The sequence below is a fragment of the Danio rerio genome, chromosome 12, assembly GCF_049306965.1.
Source record: "Danio rerio strain Tuebingen ecotype United States chromosome 12, GRCz12tu, whole genome shotgun sequence".
NCBI classification, from domain to species: Eukaryota; Metazoa; Chordata; class Actinopteri; order Cypriniformes; family Danionidae; genus Danio; species Danio rerio.
Window position 1 is genome coordinate 11,440,638 of NC_133187.1, and position 22,840 is coordinate 11,463,477.

The 22,840-nt window shown below is 35.4% G+C and overlaps 1 protein-coding gene across 4 annotated transcripts in view; it reads left to right on the top strand.

Moving 5' to 3' along the window:
- The window catches only part of raraa (retinoic acid receptor, alpha a), a 324,831-nt gene that overhangs the window by 53,869 nt on the left and 248,122 nt on the right, over positions 1 to 22,840 (top strand). The window contains exon 1 of one of the 4 annotated variants that reach the window (XM_073917405.1): positions 3,755 to 3,852. The exons of the other annotated variants lie outside the window; for them this stretch is intronic. The gene's annotated coding sequence lies outside the window, so the exon portion shown is untranslated. Of the gene's footprint in view, positions 1 to 3,754; positions 3,853 to 22,840 lie in introns of those variants that run through there. 4 annotated transcript variants of the gene reach the window in all.

Sequence of the window (22,840 nt, forward strand, 5' to 3'; positions counted from 1 at the left end):
TTTTATATTCAAGGCATTTTTATGATAACGTACTAATAACACAATATTTATAACACAATATTTTTAGATAAGGGAAAATATTTCAATGGATTCATATTCTACTATTAAAGATTAACACAGGGCCCAAATTGAATAGATGAAGAAACATCCAATTATTTAGAAGACATCGAAAAAGAAGGGGTATGAAAGCAATAATAAATGTTTGGGAAATGATGAACGATAATATTGCATCACATGCCAGAAAATATCATTTCTAGAGTTCAGCATGCTGATGACAGAAACATGATTAAGAGATGCTTTTCTGTGAGTGTAAAACACAATGCCCAGACTGGCAGCCGGTCCATGTGAGCAACAATTGGTTCCTCTTCACAATCATTGGTCTTTGTCCAAGTTTTTCTAGCTTGAGCAATTTGGCTCAGCAGAATTGATGAAAATTCCAGTGTCAGGACATGGAACGCTGATAAAGACTTGCTTACAGAGACCCTCAGCTGTAATTGCTGTCAAATATTGTGCTTCTTTGTGGTGTAAGGCAAAACCTTGCTGTTAATAACAGACGAAAGAATGTATGTTCTTTGAGCCCTGATACTAATTTGGTGGTGTGTAAAGCATTGCTTAATGCACCAGCCGACTATCTGCCATTGAGATAAATAGGAATGCTAATGGTTCTCCCCATTTATTGCAGACTTTGAATACTGGTTACTGAGTTGACAGGTTTGTGTAAACAATCTACATTCGCCAGGACTTTTTAAACAGACTACTGCCACAGAAATACACATCAAAATTAGACAGCTCATTAAAACCTCCTTGCTGTATGTGACTGTTTTATATTCAAACTCATTCTGCAGTCTTTGCCAATTTGACAACAATTAATAGTGTTTCCCTTATTTTAAAGTTTATCTAAGCTTGTATTAAAGGGCCATGAACCCCCCTCCCTACCGTCTCCGCAGGGTGTTTACACACCTCTAGTTTGAATAAAGTCAGGAAAGTGGGTGTGTCCAGCTTTGTCTAGGTGGGATTTGTGCAAGAGGCAAGGGTTTGCATGAAAAGGGGAGTTTCATTACGTTCACCTGCTGATTTTCACAATGGCAACACAAACACAGACTCTGGGAGATAGACAGTGTCTATGTTTACATGGACATTTGGGATCAAATTGTTTGCCTTAATCTGAATAAGACAATAAGATGATAAGGTGTTTACATGAGTTGCTCTTTGAATGTTGCTTTCCTGATCCTGTTTTAGATGTTAAATCACATAGATCGATTAACGTCATTGCGTCACCACACTATCCACACTTCCTCCCGGGATTTGTGTAATTTTGGGTGTTTCATTCTTAATTTATCGACTTTAACTGCAGTTTGGCACTTTCACTTTCATTCAGGAACATTTCATTCATGCCCCTTGTGACAAACAAGACATCGGATGCGAGTATGAACTGCTGGAATTTGATGCTGCACACCATATGGGAGAAAAAAATACTCAGTATTTCTCAGTTGATGGAGAGACTCTGTAGTTGCAGAGAATAGAGTCAAACAGCCGTGTGTGTATAGACTATCCTGTCACAAAATGCTGCAAAAATCATACACAGTGAAAATCCTACACAACGGTAATAGTTTGATTGCGTTGTTTACATGTTTACATCCGGAGAGCAGCATTTACAGCGGACCTTTCAATCCACAATATTGTAGTGATAATAACGTACTGTAAACTTAGTAACTAATTCATTTTTATTAAGTTATGTCTTTAAAAACTGAAAGCGTACTGCTGACAACACTAACAATCACACACTTACCAAATCTGTAGACAGGACAATCAACAACAACTGGAACCACATCTTTTTTTTAAAAGAAGACGAGTGACAATCCGGATTTCACCATTTCAAGATGTGTAAAGCTCTTGGGTAAAAAAAAATGTTCCTTACGAACATATTTCGTCGCGTGTTAGCAGACCACTGTAATCCACAAATGTGGGTCCTCACGACAGCTTTGCTCTTATAGCGGGAAAATGGAAACAAAACCTTCACTGTGGCACATTTATAAACACAACACTGACGACCCATGTCTCCAAACAATTCTTCTTCTTTTATTTGTTTTAATTACAGTTGGCAACACAACATGGCGTCTGTCTGCCGTGTCTTCAAAACTGTATCATGCATATTAATGAAGTTGCACTTCATTCGCAATAGAGCGTGCTGATTGGTTTAAACCAAGTCTTTCTCATGACTTAATGCTAAAAACTTAAATACATCATGTTGTATGGGCCAGACATGCAGTCTACACCCTGGAATTTACACTAGGATCTAATTGCTGTGTCAGAGCTTCAAATTTTCTCTTCAAACTGGAAGAACGAATTTGCTCGAAATAACGCAAAAACATCAAATTTTCACTTTTTTTGTGAAATAGATGTGTCCTAATAGTGTTTTTAGCAACGTGGGACACATATATGACTGTTAACATCTCAAAAAATGTAAAAAATGTGTTTTGGTGTTTCGTGACCCATTAAGGGTAGCATGCTAAGTGGTTAGCTTAATTTCATCACAGAAAGGACTGCAAATCTTGTTGTCCACTCGTTTCTGGACCAAAAAGCTGCACATGAACACACCAAACGGACGGCAGCTGACTGAAAAGAGAGCTTGCATTATGTATGCACAAGAGAATTTGTCTTTCTGCACTCATAGATGAAACAAGTCTGTTTTCACATTCTCTTCAAATGAAGATTTTTCAAGAACACATTACAAATGAAATGATCATTTTCCTGATTACACCAGATACAGCAGCAACATGGCTGAAAAACCGAGCAAGGAGACTCACGATTGTAAAAAAAAAAAAAAACTGCATTAATATGAATTTGAACTACAAACAAGCATGTTACAGTCATGATCTTTAAATAAATTAACCAAAAAGCTATTTTTCTTTGTTTTTTTAACGCATTAGACTTTTCAAAATACAGCTAAATCAAAAGTCTAATGATAGTCATTTAAAAAAAAACTGCTGCAAAATATTTCACAATATATTTTAAATTCTGATAACCTTACTTAGTGCCTGACAGAATAGGCCAGTCTGTCAGAAAAGTCTAATGGAAGAGGAATTAGCATTTCACAGCATGTCTGGTATAACTTTAATGTTGTTTTGTGGTGAACACTGTGTAAATGCACAATAAAGTTTTATGTCTTTTGCAACATGATACCAGATGTAACAGGGACCCCTGAGGAATCCCAGAGGTTCAGCATTCGTCCAAATTTAGCACTAATTCAGCATTCGTCCAAACAGCATTCCTCCAAATTCAGCACTAAAGAACTTTGCGAGCGCATCAATTCACACTGAATGTGATTGTAGTTTTGAAAACATGAGACATAGCTTTTTGGTTGACATAAGTAAGGAGCAGTGCATGGCACTTTTTATGTTACCAGGCAACCACTGTATCAATGGTCTTAGTGCCGGAATGCACAAGGTCGAAAATGAATTTGAAATTAATAGAAATGGGACTGGCCTTGTATCAAATCTGGTAAACCAGGCATATCTAATTAGGAACATGCCTAAAAAGATTTTAAAAAATTGAACATGCTTTCGCCACAAACGTTCTATTTAGATATCAGAGAACAATGTTTTATCAATAGCATATTGTATCAATGCATTCTATGGCACCTTTAAACTCATGAATATCTACAAAAATAAAAAAAATCATGGTTTATAGAATAAGTGAAAGGGAAGCACAAACATTCGTTTAACAGTGTTTTCCCATGTCTTCATCCTTTCAGAATGGTCTTCTTCTCTGATCATGTGAGCTGTCAGATGTGATCTGCGGTCTGTTAAAGTCAGTCAGATGTGTGGGTTTGGCTTTGATTCAGTCCACAGTGTGAGTCTACCACCCAGTTCAGTGCTGAGATCACCATGAACAAACACAATTCTGTCAAGCCAGACACATTTGTGTCAATTAGTGTTTGTGTGTGTGTGTGTGTGTGTGTGTGTGTGTGTGTGTGTGTGCGTGTGTGCGCGTGTTATTGGTGTTATTACATTTCTTAAGCATTTTTGTTCGGTCTTGTTTGCTGATTCATGGTGGAAATGTTGTATTTAGCTTGGCCTACAGATGTATAAGACTGCATATTGTGAATGCTTGGGGTTTTTGCTTGTTCTGTTGCACATCTCATACATTTGTCCATTTTTTAACTTGCTTAAACCTGTTAAAATTTTAACTTGCAAAAATAATTGTAGTTGTAATAATATAGTTGATGCTTAGACATACTGTAGTGCGGCACAGTGGCTCAGTGGTTACAACTGTTGCCTCACAGCATGAAGGTCGCTGGTTTGAGTCCCATCTGGGTCAGTTGGTGTTTCTGTGTGGAGTTTGCATGTTCTCCCCGTGTTGGAGTGGGTTTCCTCTTGGTGCTCCGGTTTCCCCCCACAATCCAAAGACATGCGCTCTAGGTGAATTGAATAAACTAAATAGCCTGAAGTGTATGAGCGTGAATGAGTGTGTATGAATGTTGCCCAGTACTGGGCTGGAGCGGGAAGAGCATCCGCTCTGTAAAACATATGCTGGATAAGTTGCCAGTTCATTCTGCTGTGGCAACCGCTGAATAATAAAGGGACTAAGCTGAACTGAAAATAAATGAATAAAGGACTTTTGTAGTGTAAACACATTTGATGTACAGTTGCAATCAGAATTATTGAACCCCCTTTAAATTTCTTTTCATTTTTAAAGATATTTCCCTAATGATGTTTAACAGAGCAAGGAAATTTTCACAGTTGTCTGATAATATTTTTTCTTCTGGAGAAAGTCCTATTTGTTTTATTTCTGAAAGAATAAAAGCATTTTTTAATTTTTTAAAAACCATTTTAAGGTCAAAATTATTAGCCCCTTTAAGCTATCTTTTTTTTCAATAGTCTACAGAACAAACCATTATACGATAACTTGCCTAATTACCATATTGTGCCTGGTTAGCCTAATTAACCTAGTTAAGCCTTCACTTTAAGCTGTATGGAAGAGTCTTGAAAAATATCTAGTCAAATATTATGTAGCCTACTGTCATCATGGCAAAGATAAAATAAATCAGTTATTAGAAATAAGTTATTAAAACTATTATGTTTAGAAATGTGTTGACAAAATCTTCTCTCTGTTAAAGTTCCCAGAAATTGGGGAAAAAAGTAAACAGGGGGCTAATAATTAGGGGGGGGGGGGATCAAAATCAATAATTAATTGCAACTATGTGGGAGGGTTAATAATTTTGATTGCAACTATGTGGGGGGGTTAATAATTTTGATTGCAACTATGTGTTCGAAGAGCAATGAAAATCCACAAAATCTCTGCCTGCTGAACAAAAAATGATAATCATAAGAAAGCAAAGCAAAATATTTTTACTGTACTTCACTTCCTTTGGAGTTGTTGATGACGTAACATAGGACTGTTCATTTGAAAGTGATGTACTATAGTGTGAGACAAAGTGAAAGGTCTTGAAAATCTAAATGCAAGAAAGTCACAAGAGATGCATCCTGTCATGCATCTTGCTTAACCACTTTTGATTAGCTTACTGAAAAGCTACACTGCAAATATAAGTCTTTCTTTTCTGATTTTTCAGTCGAAAAAAGTTTTCTGTATTTTATTTTTATATGCTTTTGTATTTGTAGTTTCCCCCCTTTATGTAAACTTTTAAATTGCATTATGAGACCTTAAAAAGTTTGAAAAAAGTGACTTTTATTAACATTCTAATAGTAAGTATATTGTCTGGCTTGTTGTTAATATTACAATAATACAATACAAAAACCTTGTAATAAGCTGCCACTACAGTTTCTGTTATTTTGCAGACTTATTTCTCTATATATGAAGCTTTGTACAAGATCTTTGGCCAGCGGAGAAATTAAAATGGTCGTGCCGAACTGAGTCTGGTTCTCTCAGGGTTTTTTTTTCTTAACTCTTCTATTGGTGAAGTTTTTTTTTCCTCTCCGCTGTCGCCACTCGCTCGCATGGTTCAGGATTGGTAGAGCTACGCATCGATGAATTTGCTCTTCAGTGTTTGGACTCTCAGTAATGATTTCAAATCACACTGAACTGAGCTAAACTGAACTGAACTGAACTTAAACACTAAAAACTGAACTACACTGTTCCAGTTACTATGACCATTTATGTGAAGCTGCTTTGACACAATCTACATTGTAAAAGCGATATACAAATAAAGCTGAATTGAATTGAATTGAATTGGATATATTATTTCTTATAAATTTTATTATTTCAAACGACTAAAATGTTAATAAAAATCATGTTGTTAGTTAAATTTTATATATTAAAAGTCAACAAAGTAGAGATCAAGGTCCCATCGTGCAATTCATAACCGTAAATAAACGGAAGACCCTTGTGAATCACACAATATGGAAACAGTGTAGTAGTGTAGTAGTGTAAAATACTATGCACAATTATAGTGTAGCTTCATATAGCATTGTATTGTACAGCTATAGTTTGTAGAAAACAGGCTCATTTGAAATTCTGGTATTGTGTCGTGTCCAGGAAGGAGTTTAGAATAATGTAATGTTGTTTAGGGTCCATAGTGTGGTTATGTATTGCATTGTAGTGTGTAGGGTAATATAGTGTGCAGTATATTTTGCTGCTGCTCTCTGGAGTTCTGGATCAGCTCCTGACAGGATCTTGGCAGCAGCAAACGTAAACACATTTCTGTGCCATTCCTGAGCAGCAAGACTCTCCCTGTAACAACACACACACGCACACACACACACACACACACACACACACACACACACACGCACGCACACACGCACGCACGCACGCACACACACACATTCTGTGCAGCACAGCTCCGCTCTATTCTCTTAAAGCCACAGTATTTATTGCTTCAGAAATTCCTTACATCTGTGCACTCCCGCTATTCCATACCACACTTATCATACTGCTTTCAAGTGTTCACTTCCTAGAATTGGCCACAGTGTGTTTTAAACGCTTGTGTACATATGTCAAATAATGAGGCCATTAGTCCTAACTAACTCATCAAGTTGTCTGGTTCATTAAGTTGTGAATGAAAGATGTTATCTCAAGGATTTATAGATTCTGTATTAGCAGGCATGAAGTAGAATAGAGTCTCTGAAGTACACACACGCATACACACACTTTTGTATAACTGGAAACCCAAGGCAGAACGTGGCTGGAGATTTGCAGTCCAGCTGAGCACACATAGGTCAGAGGTCCATCTGTTACTGAGCAACATGACAAAACTCTCTGCGCTTGCATTAGGTGTCATTTTCTTTTCTGTTTTCAACTTTCCTCGAGGTCCACTTATAATGCTAAAGTTTTCGGGCCAGATATTACGTTTTTGACTCTGAGCATTTCTTAAGGGCTGACTGCGATTAAGTTGAAATAAGTTCTTTTTTTAAGTTGTTGTGCTGTCAGTTATATGGAAACATTTCTACTCAACTGTAGTGGTGTATGAAGCAGAGGATGTCTGCATGCACAGCAAAATCCTCGGAGTAACTTTTTTTCAGTTCAGAGAATGTTTGGTCCCTCTCTAAATTGAGTAAAAGTTACACAGCAGAGTTAAAGTTAATGAGACAATGAAGGGATTAATAAAGTGATGACTGAGCCCTGATGATGAACACCTGTTCAAATACAGAAACAGAGAAACACAAAACTACAACTGACTTCAGTCACAGCCGTAGACGAAATAAACTGAAATAAAACACATCAAATCTCTCAAAATCTCAGCAGAGGATCATTAAGCAACTCCACAAGCAACAGCTTTACCTATTAACAACCTGTGTGGCCTTATTTTTGCCACACTCTACAAAATTTTATAAAGTAATATTATTAAAAATCAACTAAGTAATTTTTTACAACAACAATGCAAAAACAACAACACCACTTTGTGTTTTAAGCTGCCAACATTGAGGAGAACAGTAGTTGCTTTACTCGGACTCGATTTCTAATGTTAGTTTCTCTTTGTTTGCCAAACAGTGTATTGTGGCAAATATTGCATAAAGAGACCAATTGTGCTCTGGATAATTGGTTGTGGCGATTTAGTAAAATTGATTTTGACCTATTAAGTTTAAATAATGTTTTATTACAAAAGTAGCACTGTATTAAGAAAATACTCAGCAACTCAGAACTCACATTCATAAACCATAAAACACATAAAATCATAAAACACATTGAACATCTGAAACACTCAAAAACACACAGATATAAATAATTAGCGTATGCCTCTCAACTATGGTGAGTAAAAATCTACAAAAGAAATCAAGTCAAAGAGCCCAAGTAAATCAACCACTTTTCTCCATGATTGTGACATCAGAAAAAAAAAAAGTTGTTTTTTTGTAAAATGTAATCTCATATGGACGTTTGTGAACATCTAACAGAAATAAAGTCAAACAGGTAAGTAATAAGCAAAGCTGCTGCTGTCTGAAGTCAGTTTTAGTGTCGTGTTTCTCTTGTTTCTGCTTATTAACAGCAGATGTTTGTCATCAGGGCTCAATCATCCCTTTATTAATGCCTTTATTGTCTCATAAACTTTAATTCTGCTGCGGTGTAACTTTTACCCAATTTAGAGAGGGACCAAATATTCTCTGAGCTGAGTACATTTTACTCTGAGGATTTTGCTGTGTCCACTTGTAATTAGTCTGTTCTTATAGACAAAACTCTACCCTAAACCTAACCAATAACCTTTATAAAAGTGAATATGGTGTAAAAAGGAATTTCATAGAGCAATTTTGGGTGCGTTTGCAATGACTTGTATGCAAATGCCAGCACTGTAGGTGGTGAAAGTAACATTATTAGTGAGCAACTGAAACATTCATTTAGAAGTCCTAAAATGCTCATCTTTACAACATTTCCCTAAACTCCTTTCGCAAGTTGGAACCTCATTAATAATAAAACCAAGGTCATCATTACTTCTTTTCACTACCTCTCATGCTTTCTTTTTATGACCTCACTGAATGTGGAGAATCATAAATTAAAGCTTTTGCAGACTTACAGTATAAATTGAGTCATTTCTGTAGTTTGTTTTCAGTCATAATTTATTTATTTACCTCTTTTCAGAGAAGATAAACATTTAAGTTCTGAAACTTTTTCATAGTTTCACATTATTGGATTCCATGTTATGTAATGAACATTTAAAGTCCCTGATATGCTTCAAGCATAAACAAGAAGAACAATCACGGTTTCACAGTATTGTGGTTACTCCTCTAAAATATATATTTTTTAAATGTCTGGGTAAAAAAACAACAACATTTCCCATTTGAACACAATATATTTTATTTTGAGAAATGTTATAAATATTTTGAAAGAGTAAATATGTCAGTCTAAATAATATAAATTAATAATTGACATCTGCTGTCTACATTACTTCCAAAAACACGGATTTCTCTACAATTTAAAACGGCATCTTAGGATATACTTTCTGCTGGAGATAATGTGGTCCTAAAAAAAACAGCACAAAAAAAGTAAATAAAAAAATCGTACACATACTGTACCTTAGGAGCGGTATAGCAGAAAATTTTGAAAGTTGTAATTAGTCTGTTCTGATACACAAAAGTCTTCCCTAAACCTAACCGATAACCTTTACAAAAGCAAATATGGTGTAAAAATGAATTTCATAGGGCAATTTTTTCACATTTACTTATATCCAAATGCCAGAACTGTATGTGGTGAAAGTAACTTTATTATTGAGGAACTGAAACATTTATACCGTTCTATTACTGAAACATAAGTCATCGTGATCTCTTGCTTCATATGAAATCTACAATTGTGACTTTTGTAGTTATTCCAGTTGCGTTATTTTTTTGGAAATCACCAAAGGCAATGGTATCATGTTATAATAATGATAAGATTGTAACTGTACTGTGCATTTACACCATGGCCATATTAGTCTGTGTAAACACACAAAAACAACATTAAAATTACAGCAGACACTGTATAAAGGTCATTCCCAGCCACTAGACTTTTCTGACAGGGATTCAAGTGTCATCGAGTAACAGATTGTTTTGGGACTGATATACATAAGTTATTATTAGGAATTATAGAAAGCGAACTTTAGCAATTTTTATTTTAGTGACGGTGAAGTGAGGCAGCAGTACAAGGAAGCGCTGGCGAAGTGAGGCAACAGTACTAGAAAGCGCTGGCGTCTTTCAAATCTGCAGTGTTAGGACATTTCGGTTTTGCCGGTAAGTATAATGCCAGTAAAAGAAAAAACGGTGAACAAAAAATAACTGTGTGCGAGCATTGTTTTACACATACAACCATGACTGCACATCTGTAGCACCATCACCCAGCAATATCACTATAGGCAGGATAACAGAGAAGGTAATAAAGTCCTCCAAATAGCAACAATCCCTCGCTGAATCTTTTAAACAAACATACCCAACTGGTTCCGAGAGACACATAAAAATAACAAAGGCAGTGCGGGTGTTTATTCCTAAAAATTTGCAGTCATTTTCGGTGATTGGAGATGTGGGCTTTTGTCATTTTATAAAAGCACTCGATCCGCGTTACAGACTACAGTCTCACATTTTTTCAGCACCGAAATAATTCAGATGGTTTATTTATGTTTACTTAAGTACAAATGTGTTTATTTGAAATGGCCAATTTATCTTTAATAACTTCACATGTATGTTTTTTTCAAAGTGTAGGATTTTATGTGTTCCCCAGTTTGTACATGAGCTACCAGCAGCTGTGAGATTTCAGTGTTAAATTTTTTTATGTTTTAGTTAGGAACTAGTGTACTTTTCTTGGCTTTTAAGTAAAACAAAATGAGTATTGCAATAAATAATTTTTTTTCCTTAACCTCTTACTGTTCCTATTTCCTATAGATAAAATAAATAAATAAATAAATAAATAGATAAAAAACACGTGTCAAGCCATTAGAACTGAACCGAACCGAAAACTATGTTAAAAAACAAGGTATGTATTAAACCGTGGGCTAACTGTATAGTTGCATCCCTAATTTGTACTTAAAGGGTCCATATTGATACCCTAAAAGTATACATTAGTACCTAAAAATTTTAAGAAGAAAACTTTTGTACTTCTTAGGTACCAATATGTTATGTCAATGCTTTATGAATGTATTAAAACATCTGCTTATTTGTAGTGGTGTAAAAAGTAACAAATAACAAATACTTAAATGACTGTAATTGAGTAGTTTTTCTCAGGTATTGTAATTTACTAAGTCGTTTTATAAATGTGTACTTTTAGCTTCCTTTAAGTACATTTTTAGTGCAGTATTAGTACTTTCACTCCACTACTTTCTTTCAACCTGCAGTCCCTACTTTATTTGTTTGTTGTCTATGGTGATTAGAAAAATCCGTCCTGTGATTCCTCTCCAATCAAATGGCACATAGAAGGTGAATCGCAGCATAATGAACTACCTCAAGACATGGGTGATTTATAAATGCAGCAAACTGTTTGGAAGCATTAATAGTGTCCAAGAAGATGTCCAAAATCTTTAAACGCATTGACCCGGAGACTGTTTAGGTTCACGTCTCTGATGAGAAAATGACGTCTGTTTACTGTATGATGACTGAAATAGCCTTAAACACCCAGCAGGCAAAAGACGTCAACATGACACCAGATTGACATTGTACGTTGCATTTTGTTTGTGAATGAAAATCGAGTTTATATCAGAACATAAAGTCAAACCAACGTCAATGTCCAACATCCAACCTGAAATCAACCAAATATCAATGTCTAATGATGTTACGGCTTGACTTTGTGTCGTTACCACTTTAGTTGCCTTGCCTGATGAATAAATGTCCGTATTTGACGTCAATATAACATTAGTTTAAGATGTTGGCTCAATGTTGGATTTTGATCTCTTTCTAACACAACCTAAAATCAACCACCCAGCACCATGCATTTTAGAATTCTAAACATAAGTTTCTATCAGGGTACACACACTGGCGCAGCAAGTTGGCAGCTGTCCGCAGCGCAGAGCCACAGAGTGCCATCTAAATAATTTCATTTAAAATATCATGCAAATGTACGCATCCGGTGTGCGATACTTCCAACTGTCACGTGCGCAGTGTTTTGCGAAGCTGAGTGACACATCTGGTGTGCGACCCCCTTAATACTCACTACTCTTGAGTACTTTTGAAAGGTCTACTTTTTACTCATACTTTTAGTAATATTTACAACAGATGCTTTTATTCTACTTGCTCTACATTTTTAGGCAAGTAAGGCACTTTTACATAACTATAACCTTTCAGTAGTCTTTCCACCACTGCTTGTTTGTTGAAAAAATTCTGAATAATGTAAAAATGAATAAAATTATACTAATTTGTGCTAGAGCTGCACAATTCTAGTTAAAATAAGAATTGCGATTATTTTTATTTTTTGCTTAAAATAAGATAACGATTTTTCTCACTATTCTATAGATGTAAACATCAGTGATAACATCAACATAATAGAACCATTAGTAATTCTCATGTTCAATTATTATGTTTGAGACATATGCTTGCAATCTGTCATTGACAACAATGTTAAATTATTTTTTCTACTGGTAAAATCAAACAATTGTCATTACCAGATTCCCCCTTGCAGATTCCCCCCTCCCCCCCATTAACATTACATACAGTAGACTAGAGTAGTTACACTGTTAAACATTTATTTTCATGCACGACAATTTGTTTGCTATGAAAGGAAAACATATTAAATGCTTGTCGCAATTATAACTCTAAAATGCGATATGATTATTTAAATGATGTGCACACTTTTAGTTTTATTTTCACTGCTAAGTGCGGTTCATACTTCCACTTGGTTGCTAAACGATTACTCAACAAACTGAATGATATTTGCAACTGTATTACCTGTTATTCACAGCCTATGCAGGTTCCAACCCAAGCTCATTTTGGAAACGTAGCCCCGCGGACGTTTCTGGAGACCGCGATTAACGTGGCTGGAGGTACGTTCGGATGCGTTTAGTTTTTTTCGAGCGAATGCTTTGGGGCGGTGTGGCTCCGCTCCTTCTCTTCGTGCTCGCCGGCCGACGGTTCGCCTTTGAGTGGAGGGCTTTTCCGATGCAACCAGTTTGTCCGCTTAGCTCACAGCGTTGTGTCGGCGGAGCGGAGGCCCCGGAGGAGGAGGAGGAGCCGGCCGCGGGGACGACGACCGGGATCGAGTCTGGGGAACAGCGGTTCCAGATATCAGGTAAGACGAAAAACAGAATCTGAAAAATAAGGGCGAGAACGCGGCGGGATCCGAAAACGCGGTCGAAATCAAAGACGAAGGCTTTTGCTTTTTTTTTTTTTTTCGGACGGCTTTTGCAAACCGTCGCTCGGGTTAGGGAAGGAGGAGGAGGAAGAGGAGGGTGGCCGGGTCGGCCGATCCGGCGGCTTTTCGCACGAGATCAGCGCAGGCGCGAACGGCGCGTGATCCCAAGAGGCCCCTGAGACGCGAAAAAGCACGCACAGTGGCCTCTCGCGGATCCGCAAAAACAAAAAACGCTCGAATACGTCCCTCCCGGGACGGATCTCGCGGGAACTTGACAATATGATTGACAGAATCGTAGAAATGCTGGATTAAGATGATCTAGGAAGTCGAATCGAGATTGTGATCTTTTAATGATTAATCATGCAGCAATAATTTGTGCATCTTCTTACTTTCATGTGCAGCCATGCTGCCGCTGTAGATGGTGTATTCTGGGAAATTGTCTTACCTCTTGGTTTCGAGTGTGGTCCTGAAAAATCTCTGTTTCAAGGGGTACCTTGCCCTTCCCCTTAGCCTATGCCTTCAAGCTAGAGAACTGGGACACCTGTACCCCTTCACATGAATGCACAAAACGAGGGGTATAGGGAAGGGCTAAGGGGTAGAATTGGGATTAGGCCTAATCCTACATAAAACCTAAACCCAACTTCTACCTTACTATTAATAAACAACTAATTTAGTGTTTATTAAGTGTTAGTTAATAGTTTGTTAATACAGTGAATTGTGATCAAGCTAAAGTGTTGCCCAAAGTTTGTTTGGAATTTGTTTCAAGAGTTAGAGCAAACATTACAATAAATTAATAACCAAATAGAACTTTTATATGTAAAAAAAATGTTGGTAAAGTTAAACAAAATGTTTTTTGAGTTGAATCTTTTTAACAGTTGATCTGAACTCAACTGAACTTATTCAGAACTGAATCTGAAGACTTTCGAAGAAGAAGAAGAAAAAAAAACCTTGCCACATAAAGCTCTATGGATACAGAGACCTTGAATTGCAGCATACAAGAGATCTGGTGCTTATAGGACTCCTGCTTTTCATTCTTGAAAGCTTCAGCGCCTATTCAGTGGGATTTCTCCATTGTGTAAAGTTTGAATTTCATACAATTAAAGAATTCTTTGATTTATTTTTGAACAAACTATCTTTTAAATACGTTTTTTGCCTGCTTTATCAAGCTTTGTTGCTGTTCCTGAGTTCTCTGCTGCTCGTCCGCTGCATTTGTATCTCGGTTATCTGTCCTCAGTGTGTCTTTGTCCTTCTCTATTCTTCGCCTCATCTTTTGCCTCTTTGTATGTGCTCATGTTGTTCCTTGGTGTCTCTGTAAGCTTAGAACACTGGGAAGAGCTCGCTGTCTGTAGCACACTGCTCTTATTGTGAATATTCCCCTGGTATCGTGCCAAACCCATAGAAACCTAATCGCTCTAGCAGAGAGCCCACTACTGAAGGACTGTGGGTAGGGAGGCAGTTAAGTGATTATCCGAACGCTGTGGAGACTGTGCGCCGCAAAGCCTTGTTTGATTGGCCAGAGAGGCGTTTTGGATTTCATTGCTTTTTTCCAGATTCAAATTTTATTTTAGACGCTGGTATAGAGCAGTCTTGGCACCTCCGTGCTGTTTCGTAACGACTGCTAAAGGCATTTCCCGCACACTATAACAGTTCTTAGTCTCCACGACATCATCCACTTTTCATCTCTCATATAATGGCAAAAAGATGGCCTTCGTTCTTTGAAAAGAAAACAAGAATTTATTCAGTTATATCAGGGTAAATGTGATTAATTTGTTTCACAATGTCCACAGAGTCTGGCTCATATTAGGTCTTTCTTGTATGTCTGCTGTATGAACAGCAAAAGACATATGAGTTAAGGGATTCTATAAAAGGAATGTGCTAAACATATTGTAAAGTATTAGTTATTTTTTCAATGTACATATAGTGTAAATCTATAACTAAAGTTTTTGTTTTTAAATATATTGTATCTATTTCTTTTATAGTTCATAATTGTTCTTATATTATTCCATTAAAGTTGACTAGTAAACCTCCAACACATGTGTGCAGGTGGAAGATAGTTTACTACATGAGAGTCGTAGTAAACTAATAAGTTACGCAAAAAAAAAACAAAAAAAAACATTGATTTTACTACACACTAGAAGAGAAAAGTGCATTGCGATTGCATGTTTTTACCACGATTTCTCACTGCTTTTTATTTAAAAGAAAAACTGATCTCGGCAGAAATGCCGTCCATGTGAATGTAAGTGGAATAGGAATAAAAGTTGTCGGGTGCTTCACACACAAAATGGAGCCGGATGTATGTCAGGACACATATTTACGATTTCCCAAATATGTAGCTCTGGGCATGTACAGTATGCCAATGAGCCATTGTTAAAAAAGCATGATTTTAGTATATGATTAATTGCCCAGCCCTATATATATATATATATGTATATATATATATATATATATATATATATATATATATATATATATATATATATATATATATATATATATATATATATATATATATATATATATATATATATATATATATATATATATAAATATATATATATATATAATTGCCCTATATACAATATTAGCATATTTCAGTCCCCACATTTTTGGCTGTATTAGACTCTGGTCAAATACATGCAGACTGTGAAGAATCATTCAATTGCTTTTCAGACTAAACTGGCTGCATTGTATGCTTGTTATTTCTTACAACAAGGACGTACAATAAAATAGACTATTTTGTTGTAACTCATTAAATTCACAACCAGGCCAAGAATTATGGTAACTGGTTGCTTTGATGCCGTTCAAATTAGTGGGCCCAAACATAATTTGGCTCTTAATGGAACCAAATTTGTTTATATACAGTTGAAGTCAGATTTATTAACCCCCCTGAAATATTCGCCCCCCTTATTTATTTTTTTCTTCAATTTCTTTTAAACGGAGAGAAGACTTTTTCAGCACATTTCGAAACATAATAGTTTTCATAACTCATCTCTAATAACTGATTTATTTTATCTTTGCCATGATGACAGTAAAGAATATTTGAGTAGATGTTTTTCAAGACACTTCTATACAGCTTAAAGTGACATTTAAAGGCTTAACTAGGTTAATTAGGTTAACTAGACTGGATAGGGTCATTAGGCAAGTTACTGTATACCGATGGTTTGTTCTGTAGGTTATCAAAAAAAAAAAATGCTTAAAGGGGCTAATAATATTGTCCTTAAAATGGTGTTTAAAAAATGAAAAACTGCTTTTATTCTAGCCAAAATAATACAAATAAGACTTTCTCTAGAAGAAAAAATATTATCAGACATACTGTAAAAAATTCCTTGCTCTGTTAAACATGATTTGGGAAATATTTAAAAAAGAAAAAAATTCCAAGAGGGGCTAATAATTCGGACTTCAAGTGTATGTATATATATATATATATATATATATATATATATATATATATATATATATATATATATATATATATATATATATATATATATATATATATATATATATATACAACAGCTCTGTCTGGTTCTCGAATCTTATTGGCTGATAGCAGTGTGAGATCAGAACTTCTACAGTATCCTCACCATTCTGTATTACACTGCCCACATAGAGTGACAGCAGATCAATAAACTCACTACAGTTGGACAAATATTGCAGCTGTTGGACAACATAATGCACTTTTAAGTTATTTTAGGCGAGAATGTCGTTTAGATTGCAACTCTGCAGTTTATTTATGAGAATAGTTGCCTTTGTTAAATATTTATAATTTCCGAGATACAGTACCATCCACAAGATGCCGACAGAGACCGCATAATAAGCCCTTAGAGGAGGAAAAACCAAGCGTAATTTTAAACTACAGCTGATCAAATCATTTTAAAACTGGTAAATGACTTTCTAAATCGATCTCTCTCTTTTGTATGTTGTAGTGCTGTATTTATACGACAGTAATTGTAGCGTGTTGAGTGTGAAATGGGACTCACATATTAGGAATGTGTTTATTTTGTGTTGGCCACTCTTTGTATAACCCTGAGTTACTTTCTGGTTGGTCATCTGTTTCTAATGAGTCTCCTGTTTTCGTTACTGCAGACTGGTTCAGTAAACAGGAATGAAGAAGAAATGCCCGCAATTGTTTAGCATCATCACAAACACAACAGTAATCTGGTAGCTTTTGCGCTGCTTTAGTTTTTTTGGTGTTAATTATTGTGATCTCCTGATTGCAACAGAGAAATACTGGAAAATGTCTCTAGACTGATGGCATTTCATGCCGTTCAACTTTATATTCTTAAAATGTCATCAAATCACCTGTTTTGTCATCGCTTAAGACATTATGCTAGAGAATCATTCAAATATTAGCTCTGAAATGACGTTGGTGAGTTAGCATCTGGTATAGATTCTGCTATGAGCTGCAGATGTGAATGAATGGTGGAAAAAAGTAGTTCCTTTAACAAACGGATTTCGAGACTCTCCGTGTTTGATTTTTTTTTATATACACACGATTATACTGTCAAACTATTGTGTAAACGCAATATCACACTCATAGTGTGGCTATATATACATGGCTGTATATCGGCACTTGTGGGGGCCACAAAGGCAACACACGCCTCCCACCAGTGCCGATATACAGCCATATCGTACTGCTATGAGTGTGATTTTTGCGTTTACACAACAGTTCGACCGTGTAATCGTGTGTATAAAAAAGAAAATCAAACACGGAGAGTCTCAAAAGCCGTTTGTTAGAGGAACTACTTTCTGATAAAGCTCATATATTTGGTTTAGTTTCCCAACTAAAAGCAGAGCGCGGATCCAATTGGGTAGTGTAGTGTTAGGCTGTAAACACACTTGGACAGTCTTTAGTGATTGCAAACAGATGGGATGGAATTTGGATATGGTCAAGTGATCTGATATGTGGATTCAGTCTTTCTGTGTTAAGCTGCCATAGAAAGAGCTTTGTTCAGTTTATTTACTGACTCAAGACAGCGTACAGTTCTTTCAATTTCACTCCATACAATCATAAAATGTTTTGCAATTGAGTGAAGCCATCATAAACCACTGAGGTTTGAATCACATCAAACAAATCTCAGGCCAGAACCGGCTGGTTTTGCTTTTAGAGAAAAAGGTCCCTTTTTTATTTCAACTTCTTGTTTGTTGCTCTTGTTCTGCATATAGACTGAGACTGAGGCTGATTGTTGCGCTGCCACATTTCAGAGGTTGTATAAAAATTGTAATAGAGGAAATTTCCAAGAGCGTCTTGCAAAAGGCAGCGTTTTTGAATATTTTGACCAGGCCTTCCATGGACACTGCACAATCTCACATTGTGCTGGAAATGTCAGCGTGAGCATGATACACATCCCTCACTGAAATGACGGTAAATATCCATCGAGACTCCCTCATGCTGGCTGCCGTCTTGTCTCCGTTTCTTGTCTCCCACTGTGCCGATGACTTATTGAGTATATTATCTACTTCTTTAGAAGGAGATTCGACTGGTGGACAATAAAACGGATAAAGAATTAGCCATATCTAGAGACTTGAATATCATACCTGGTGGTGGGCTTATAAAAATCTAACCAAGAGCTTGTAAAAGTGTTTAAATGAGCCTCAGAGGTGAACGGATCAACACCCTGCAAGCTGAAAACAGCTAAAGAACTGCAGGCAACTGACTCCGGGAGCTCCTGATATGATCTCAGATACTGGAGCGACACAGATCAAAGGTCAAGGGTTATCGCCGCTTCACTGTGATGAAGAGTTATCTTTAACGGATTGAGCTCACAGAGAACATGACAGCATTCCGACAGAGAACAGTTACCATTTAATCCGTAAAACATCACTTAAACAATTTAGAGATTTACAGTTTGAAAACCCTTTTGGAGTCAATATCACTAAAGGAGGTACAGTATATAATAATAAAATTTAAACTGTTTTTGTTGATTTCTGCCTAGAGTTCTATTTGATAGATCCTTTCAAAGAAAAAGAAGAAAGAAAAACATTAACACATATAAAAGGCCCAAGCAAAACTATATTTATTGCGGCGTGACAATTTTTTATTTTGTATTTTTATTGTAATTTCTATCAGTGGCTATTCAAAAACTAATTTTATTTAAAAAACAATGTTTACTTTAGAAACACTTGTATATATATTTTTTTTATTTTATTTTTTATTTTATTTTATTTTATTTTATTTTATTTTATTTTATTTTATTTTATTTTATTTTATTTTATTTATTTTCTGCGCATTTCCTTTATTTATCTGAGGTCACCAAAGCGGAATGAACCACCAACTTATCCTGCATATGTTTTATGCAGTGGATGCCCTTCCAGCTGCAACCCATCACTGGGAAACATCCATACGCACTCATACAGTACAAACAATTTAGTTTATCCTATTCACTTATACCATGTTTTTGGAAGGAAACCCATACAAAAACAGGGAGAACATCCAAACTCCACACAGAAATGCCAACTGACTCAGCTGGGCCTCGAACCAGCAAACTTCTTGCTGTGAGGCAGTTGTGTTACCCACTGCGCCACCGTGCTGCCCTCTATTATATTATATTATATTATATTATATTATATTATATTATATTATATTATATTATATTATATTATATTATATTTTTTATTTATTTATATTAACATTTAAATGTATATATGTATATAAATAGATTTTTTCATAAATGTATATAAAATGATTATTTTTATGTTTATTTATTACACAAATATATTTAAGCTTACAAAAGAGCTTGCTATAAACGTTTGTGTAAGGTTCGTTCATGGAACGACTTTGTGGAATTTTATAGCTGTTATGTTTGAGAAAATATTTTGCTTCTATCATTACTACTACTATCAGAATCAGAAAGAGCTTTATTGCCAGGTATGTTCGCACATACGAGGAATTTGTTTACATGACAGAGCTTCTACAGTGCAACAGAATTACAGAGACAGGGCCAGAAAAAACAGATAACAAATATATAAAAAAGCAGTAAGTAGTGAATGCAATTATACAAATAGATAAGTGTATGTATAGCTATATTACTATGTACAATGTTATATGTGCAGCTGTTATGTGCAAACTGGCATGTATTGTGTAAGTGTGTTGTTAAATAAGTGTATATGTGTATAAAAGTTTATGACAACTGATGTTGGATCTACTATTATTATTATCAAGTGTTCATGAGATGGATTGCCTGAGGGAACAAAACTACTAATACTATTACTAATTATAGTAATGTATTAGCATTAAACCTAAGACAAACTTTTAAAAATATAGTTACAGTTATGTAAATAAACTTTGAACCATGTGAAATTTACAAAAATTCAATCCATTGGAAAAGCAAAGTGTCAAGAGGCATGACAATGCAAGAAACATGGAACAGAATGGCAGAAGAATAGAGGAGAATTAAAGAGGAAGGAAAATAAGGCCTGTCATGTGAGGAAAACTAAACAGAGGAAGATGGAGAAAAAGAAGGAGAGAGAGAGGACAGGATATTGAGAAAGGATGAAAAATATTGATGCAGACTTAAATAAGCAGTCTCTCTACCCCGCGTCAAGTCTCTCTCTTTCTCTCTCATACACACACACACACACACACACACACACACACACACACACACACACACACACACACACACACAGATACACCAAAACACACACACGTCTGCTTAATGGGTCTCTATTGATTATTCACTCCCTGTCCACACTCATAGACCTTCAATCGCACCCTGTCAGGACTCTCAGGAGACCACTTTACCTGAAACCTGAGATATGGCCTGTGTTTGTATGTTTGGCATGATTATATTTAAGCATCAGAAAACTGGGCTTTGCTTTAACCTTTTAAAGCTTATGTAAGTAATCTTCTGGAGTGTTATAAAGATCTCATTGATTTGCATAAAAGCTGTCAGAATTTGCAGAAATCTGCAACTGGTGTTTTTCTTTTTTGAGTAATTCTACAGTCAAGCCCAAAATTATTCACACCCCAGGGGTATTGATTAATTTAGTCAATACGAATAATATAGTCCATAAATTGACTGTATGAGTAGTTTATTCATTACTTTCCTGAAACTAATACATGATTATCTAAAACAGGTGATTATCAATATTTCAGGCATAGAAAACTTTAAAATATGGCCATCCTTGTGCGAGGGATCCCATGTTCAACTCCAAAAAAAGTCATCTATACTCTAGGGTTTCTTGTGTAGAGACACAAATTGTAAATGTTTAGTTTCTATTAGGGATGCAACAATACAGTTAGCCCACGGTTCAACACATACCTCGTTTTTTTTTTTTGTTTTTTTTTTTTACACGGTTTTTGGTTCGGTTTGGTTCTCATGGCTTTACACGTTTGATTCTATAGGCAATAGGAACAGTAAAAGGTTTAGGAGAAAAGAATAAAAACGATTTATTGCGATACTCATTTTGTTTTACGTAAGAGCCAAGAATAGTACACTAGTTCCTAGTGTATTGTATAAAAAAATCTCACAGCTGCTGGTAGCCCATGTACAAACTGGAGATAACACATAAAATCCTACACTTTGAAAATACATAAATGCACTGGTTGTTGTTAACATTGTTGCTATTGTAGTAATAATAATAATATTGAACAATTTTTGAACAATTTTTTTTGGTAACACTTATTTTGATGGTCTGTTTGAGAGACTGTCTGCTTAATATCTGTTGATAGTGCTTCTTTAACTGACATTTAAATGATTATAAGAAACTTTGCAAGTACATGTCAACTTACACTAAACCCAACCTAACAGTCTACTTATAATCTACTGAGAATTAGTTGCCATGTAGATGCAATGTAACTTAAAGTCAACAAACGAGCCCTCAAAACTGTAACCATCTATTATTTTATCATTTTGTTTGAATTGTTTAAAAAAATATGTAGATTATATTTATCCATTTTTTTATTGTTTTATACTAATGTGTGTTTATTTCTATTTAAAAATGTTGCTTATTTAAAATGTTTGATTATTTATTCTATTCTAATATTAATTTAAATGAATATAATTATTATGTACTTTTTAATGTAAATTTTTCCACAGTCCCCTTAGCCCTCCCTTGCAGATGACTGGACATTTTTAAAAACCTTATTTAAAGAATCTGGCAGTCACTAAAGAATAATTATATCATCATCAAAAACACTGGCAACAACCCTAGTTGTTATTATCATTGTTGCAAAAATAACAAATAAGAAGTTTAAATAATTGTTTGTGTAGCATACAGTATTTTTACCTCAAAATGTGTACAGCTGAGTTTTCATTGTGTGTTGTTCAGTTTCATTTTGCTATATGAATGAAATGAAGACACAGAAGAGAGAATGAACTCAAAAGTAGAGGTTATTTACTTGTTTATGTATTATAATATATATCATATCATTTGATCTGGATCCAGGTTTTCAAAAACACTGTGAATGGAATAAAATGACTTATGAGACCTAAAATGGACCCAAACATAAGCCAGGTTTTTGGCCAGTCTCATTATTTGGTCTACTCATTTGATTCTTTCAAAAATGACTGATGTGAAAAGGTGCTTTTTGAAGATTGTTTAATTTATGAATACACACACACACAAACGCGCACACACACACACACACACACTTAGTTCATCTTTTAGATAAGCAACATCTCATCTTCCCACAGTGGCTTGT